This window comes from Myotis lucifugus, unplaced genomic scaffold, assembly GCF_000147115.1.
Source record: "Myotis lucifugus unplaced genomic scaffold, Myoluc2.0 scaffold_8581, whole genome shotgun sequence".
NCBI lineage: Eukaryota > Metazoa > Chordata > Mammalia > Chiroptera > Vespertilionidae > Myotis > Myotis lucifugus.
Window position 1 is genome coordinate 1 of NW_005879629.1, and position 6861 is coordinate 6861.

At 48.4% G+C, this 6861-nt stretch overlaps 1 long non-coding RNA gene across 1 annotated transcript; it reads left to right on the forward strand.

The window, feature by feature from the left end:
* Positions 1 to 1197: 1197 nt before the first annotated feature.
* LOC111824840 lies at positions 1198 to 4065 on the forward strand. The gene is made up of 3 exons (XR_002827913.1): positions 1198 to 1279; positions 2172 to 2268; positions 4003 to 4065. It is a non-coding gene; the product is annotated as an uncharacterized LOC111824840 (long non-coding RNA).
* Positions 4066 to 6861: the final 2796 nt, after the last annotated feature.

The window sequence follows — 6861 nt, forward strand, 5'->3', positions numbered from 1 at the left end:
TGGTCCTGAACTAACTGGTTTGCATGTGTCTCATTCTGGCCAGAGTGCTCACTGAGAGACCAGCAACCATCTGATGCCTAGTGGGAGCTTCTGGTCCTGTAGTCTTGTTGGCTAAGAACCCCAGGGATGTGGGTAAGAGAGAGGCCTGTCCTTGTTCCCCATGGCACCCCAGATGTGGATCTGTTCTGGCAACCACACAGGCAGGCACGTGCATGTGAGGAAGGTAGGTCTCTTTCTGAAGAATGAGATGTCACATGATCTCATGATCTTTCAGCTCTCCCGGCCTTTCCATTCCGCAGCTCCCGCTGTGATGACTCTGAGCTTGAAGCTTTGGAATCAACATTGACTGGTTCCTCCATCCAGCCCTTCAAATTGAGCCAAACATCCAGGCTTGTGGATGATGCTTCAGGATATCCTAGGATGCTTTCCTCTCCACTTCTATTGTGCCTTTGGTGCATCACCTAGATGGGTACCTGGGCCCAAATCTCTCTCCCCTCTAATAGCTCTAAGCTGCCCACTGACATGATTCTGAATTTGTTCACCTAATTTTTAAGACTTTGCATAGTTTGTTCCTACCTAACTTTATTTCTCACAGCTCCCCAGTGCTAATCCTTCTACACACACATGTGCACACATGTGCACAAGTGTGCATGCATGCACATGGGCACCTACACACCTACTTCTGTGTGTGTGCATCATGCCCTGCACCATCATCCCCCTTTAGCTTGGCTGCCTCCCCTGCGGTTTTGGATGTTCTTTGTAATCCTTTCTTTGTCTGTTTAACCCACCCTGTAAGGAAAACTTGTTTACCACCTCAGATAACAGTCCATGGTAATCTCTCCTTCCACTCTCTGCACAGGCTGTTATTTTCAGAGACAAGCCGCATTTTCCAGATCCCTCAGGGTTCCAGGATCCCTCCGGACTCAAAAATCTTCAGAAAACAAAAACAGAACGATTGCCAGTAAAGCACAGCCCCTGAGGGCCCAGCCCGCAAAGGCTGCTGCCGCAGCCACTGTCCCAGGGACCACATCGTGCCTGGATTCATGGTTAGCTGGGCGGAAGGAAAAGCACCCGCCAATTGGCTGTGACCACAGAGGTCAACCACACGTACATGTGGTAGGACCGGCACAATAAAAGCAACAGGAGGCAGGGAGCAAAAGGCTGCGGTGGAAAGCGGTGGAAAGCTGGGTGTGATTAGAAGTGGCGATGGCAGTTGGGAGCAGCGGACACTGCGGCGGAGAAGCAAGTAGATGATGAAGCGACAGATACCAGCTCTGTGGTCTGTGGGGTGGCAACAGTTCTCTCTATGTCTCTGTCTCTTCCTCTTCCTCTTCCTCCCTCCCTCCTTCCTTCTCTCCCTGCCCCCCCCCCCCCTCCCCAGGTTTGTGCCCTGCCCTGAGGGCATGGGATTGCAGCTGCCAGGGGACTTTTGTTAAGGGAACTCCCGGGCAGGTTACCTGACCTGACCACCTTTTTAAATTCCTGCCCGAGGCTGCCATTCCAGTGCCTACAGGTACCAGGCAGGTAATGTGAATGTTCAAAGTAAGGCAGGTGTCAGGCATAAAAAGGGGTAGGGACCATGACAAATTGGAAGAATATACCCCCTCGAAAGGCATCCAAATGTACATTTCTTAGGATACCATGTAAGTTAAATGAGACATGTATTGGGGCCAAATATGGCCCACAGGCGCCCTGCCTATACCCTCTGGGCTCCACAGGTGTGTGTGCAACACTCAGGGAGACTAAAGACGGGCATGGTGGCCCTGAGTGGCCAACATGTTGGTTAAGCTCTTTCAGGCAACCAAGACCCAATGTGACCCGAGGGGCAATAGTGGGCGCCTCTGGGGAATAAGCTAGGTGACATGGCTTCACTAATCACAGAGAACGGCCAGGCATCAGTCAGGATCACAGCACCTCCTGTGGCTCCACAGAACTCAAGAAGGCCAGCGGGGGAGGGGCCTGGCCATCTATTGTTCCCTTAGTAGCAGCCCTGGTGGCTCCCTGCCCTAGAGTTATGATTCTCCTGTCGTTACACTCTTCGAGTTCCCTCTTCTCTATCTCTCGGTTTCTGCTTATTCCTGACTTTTATTGATGCATATCAACTGCTTATTCATGACTTGTCTTGCCTTGTGGCTTCTGCATTCTTGTATCACTCAACTCCTGTCTCCTAGGCGAGCCAGTGGACATCTACACAGTGCCATTGCTGGGGAGAGTACGCATGCCTAACCACCTCATAGGCTACTCACTGACTCATGGATGGGTGTTTCGGTGAGTAGCTTTGGTTTGAAAATCACAGTCACCTGGCACGAAGCCTGGGACTCATTTGTAAAGAACCATTAGTGCCTTTCCTTGGAAGGGGCTGTGGGCATAGCAGGTGCTTGGAGTGACATGTCCATACCACCAAGATATTTGAAATTGGATTCAGGCTACTCTCTTTATGAAGGCAGGGGAAAATCAGTTGGCATAGACAAAGAAATCAAACGTAACTGTCAGGTAGAAGGGAAGTGAGGCTGCTCAAACTAGTCTTCTTTCTGTAGCAGTTAAGGTTGTATTTGCAGATAACAGAATACCCAATTAAGACTAGCTTACGGAAGTACAGAGGTAGGTGGTTATTGGTATTGGCTCAGCAGCTCTGTGATGAGGGCAGCCATCTCTGAGATTCATTTGGCTTGTGCCTCGTGGTTACAAGATTGCTGCTGCAGAGCCAACATTGCCATCTGTGTTCAAGGAAGGAAGAATGGAAGAAGGCCCTTGACAGCAGAAAGTTTCCCTTTTATTAGGAGAGCAGAAGCTTTGAAAGAACCCACCCACGTCCACTGTAGACTCTCCCCTTAACATCTCATTGACCTGGACAGTGCCACCCTAGCTGCAAGGCAGGCTGGGAAATGAAATCAAATTCCTACCACTCCAACTATACCGACAGCCTCTTGCTTCTTGTGCATAGGAATTTTCTCATGTTGTGTGCGTACCTACTAGTATATATTTCTGGTCCAATGTACCATACAGCATTGGATGCCTTAGGCAGGAAGAGTGAGGTAACAAAACAAAACAAAAAACATGTAGAAAAGGTGTAGGTGTAAATACCAACTCCATCATTTACTGACTCTGTAATGTGAAAGCAGTTGGCCTTGCTGAATGTCATTCTCCTGGTAGGTAGAAGGGGATACTAGATACCACCCTTGCAGGGCTGTCGTAAAGACTGAATATGATAGTGTATTTATAGCTCCTGGTCCTAGAGAGATACCCGATGTGATTACTATTTTATTGTGGTGTGCTGTCATCTGTTGGATGGGCACATGGTAGGTAGATGCATAGCAGGAAGCAGTACACCTTGAAGGTAAAAAGCATGGACCTCAAAATCAGGCTGTTGAGCCCAGACCCATCCTCTACCATTAATTAGCTGTGTGACCTCAAAGAAATTACTCAGCCTCTCTGAGCTCAGTTCCCTTCTCTGTAAACTGGAAATCATACTAGAACATACCTCAGAGGGGTACATTTGGAAGCAAAAATGAGATAGTGCACACAAAGCACTCGGCACTGTGCTGCCACAAGGCACACAGGTGGTAAGTGTTGGCTATTATTAATATTGTTTTTTCCTCCCTGGGCCCAGAACTAAAACCTATTGAACCAGAAGAGCAGGTGCCTTCCTGTTGAAACTCTTTTAAAACCAAGTAGTCCTCAATCCTCTAAAGGTCACAACTATTAGAGCTGGAAACAGCCCCATACATGAAAACTGCCCTTGCCCTACCTGGTTTGGCTTAGTGAATAGCGCTCCAGTCTGCGGACTGAAGGGTCCCGGGTTCAATTCTGGTCAAGGGCACACGCCTGGGTTGTGGGCTCCATCCCTAGTGGGGGGTGTGCAGGAGGCAGCTGATCAATGATTCTCATCATTGATGTTTCTATCTCTCCCTCTCCCTTCCCTTTCTCTGTGAAATCAATAATAATAATAAAAAAACATATTAAGAAAAAGAAAAGAGAAAACTGCCCTTACCTCCCTCACAGGGTCCCTGGGAATGTCATATGATGTACCAGAGGCAGAAACGTTTGAACTCTATAAAATGCTGTACAAATCATTATCTAATGGTCAGCCCCCAGCACAAACACCAACTGTGAGCAGAAAAGGTGGGAACAAAAATTTTTTCAAGTTGATGAATTCTTTTAATATTCTAGAAAGTGGACTCTCCCCAAGATGATTTTCATTGCTGCCCAAGGCCCACAGTTGAGACACCAGGCCTCTGGTCTCTTACTAAATCACTGATAAAACAGTCAGGCCTGCCTTTAAGGATACATTAAAAATTATATTTTCGGAGAGAACAATAGAAGAACAGACAGTGTTGTCAGTTTGACATTCCGGGCTAGAATCTTTTCAGGCTGCTGATGTCTATATGCAAACAATACATTTAGAAACCAAATGGGTGCCTCATGAGTTTCTTTCTTCTCCCCAATTTGCATAGAGGAGAGGCCAGTAGAAAGTGTAGTGGCAATCACATTTCAGTGGCAATGAAACAATGAGGCGTGTTTTGATGGTGGATGGGTGCTTAAATAATCATGAAAGCAGCAGCTGGCTCCTTTCTCTTTCGTGCAATTAGGAGCTATTTTTCCTGTGAGGAACACTCACAGGCAATCATACCTGACTGCCCGTTTCCATGGTTCTGTCTGAAAGACGGACTTCTCGTCCAATGCCATTTAAAAGAAGAAACAGCATGTTTATTTCTCTGTGTCCGGATGACATGACCTCAGAGAGAGGTTGCCGGCTTGGAGCCGAAATCTTACTTCCTCCCCACCGCGTAGGTGAGGGCTCTTCCTTCTAGGGATTGGAGAGGATTGTGCCAGGTGAGGTATGTGCCCAGCAGAGCCGGATGTAATCACAAACAAAGGCTCTTGGTGGGAAGGATGAGAGAAAGTGAGTATTAGGGCAAATAGGGCCTGAGTTGCCACATGCAAGCGGCTCTGGGAAGAGAAAAGCTCTGTAAACAATCCGCTTGCAGACAATTTCATGCTTTGAACAATAGGAACAGCCCATGTACAGGAACCACCCGGCGGGCTGACTACAGATCTCACTTCTGCCAAAGGTTCTGGCAGCCTGGGGAGGAAGGGGAGAGAAGGAGGAGGACTTGGAAATACAGCCACAGCCCTCCACCCACCCCTGCGGTGCCAGGGGAAGGGGCCCTGCCGCAGAAGGGAGCCTCGCTGGTGATCGGAGTCAGCGTATTTTTCAGACTTAAGACCGTTCCCCAATTGACTCAGAGCCCATAGTGGTCACCAGGTCCTCCGGGGCATTTAGAAGATTCGCCATCTGTAGAGTGGTGTATGGTTTACACACTGTTTTCACTTAAGATGTTGTGTGTTTTTGCCTCCCTGAGGGTAAGAATGGATGTGGAAGTGATTTCCCTGGGAAGAGGAGTCAGAGAATAAGCATCAGCATCAGCATAATCAGCAGCATCACAGCTCAAGTGTAGTGATCATTTACCAGACTTATTTTCTGAATTCTCATATTTAATTCTCACAACCGCTTTCTAAGGGAGGTGCTATTCTCATCCCCGGTTTGCAGATGACAAAACAGAGAGGCTCAGAGAGGTTAAGAGAATTGCCCAGGTCATGCCACTAGGACGTGGCAGAGCCCAGGCTCCACGCCAGCTGAGGCAGAGCCTGCAGGCTTCCGAGTCCCTGTGATACACTGCACGGTCCTATCACAGGGAGAGACATTCAAAAGGCATAAGAGCCTACTGTGTGTCAATAGCTCTAGACCAGCCGTGGGCCGGATCCGGCCTGTTTGAAATGAATAAAACTAAAAAAAAAAAAAGACCGTACCCTTTTATGTAATGATGTTTACTTTGAATTTATATTAGTTCACACAAACACTCCATCCATGCTTTTGTTCCCGCCCTCTGGTCCAGTTTAAGAACCCATTGTGGCCCTCGAGTCAAAAAGTTTGACCACCCCTGCTCTAGACACTGGGGATGCATTCATTCATTCATTCAACAAGTATTTCCTAGTACTCACTATGTAACAGGCACTGTTTTGTGCTTGGAGTACAGCAGTGAGCCAAGCTCTCTGCCCCCCTGAAGCTTATATCCTACCGGGGCAGACAGCACAGCACACAGTATGTTTCAGAAAGCTGTCGTACATTAGAAAGTGATAAGCTTTATGGAAAAAATAAATCACAGGGCACAGTAAAGAGTACCAGGAGAGCTGGAGTGGGGGACAGAATGCGCTTGTAAATAAGGTGGGCAGGGGAGGTCTCCGTGAGAAGGTGATGTTCAAGTACAAACACTAAGGAAATGAGAGAAGCAATGGTGCCTTTACATAGGAAACAGCAGTCAAGGCAGAGGGAGTGGACAACGCATGGTGTGTTCAAAGAACAGTGAGAAGGCAGCGTGGCCAGAACAGTGACCACGGTGCAGAGCAATAGTGTCACATGTGGGACCCAGCCACCGCGGGCCTCCGGGGCCATCGGACAGACACTGACTTTCGCTCTGAGTCAGACAGAGAGCAATGCCAGGCGCCGGGCAGAGGACCAGCATGTTTTGATGTCCGTGTTTAAGCACAGCCCTGGCTGCTGTTTGAAGAAGGAGCCCCAAGCGGGTAAGGGGGAGGCAGGGAGGTCAGTCAGGAGGCCCCTGCAGTGATCCAGGTAACAGGCGACGCTCACTCGGCCTGAGATGGTGAGGAGTCCGATGCTGCAGGTTAACCAGATCATTAGACCAACTGAAACCTGGTGAAAAGAAAGCTGTTTCTATCAAAGGGAAACATTACATAGGAACTTGTGAAGGTGATTTTAAAAACCGAGAAATGGCGCCAGCTAGGAATGAACTATGCTTAGGATGACCCCACAGAAAGCATGGCAATTGTAAAAGTAGA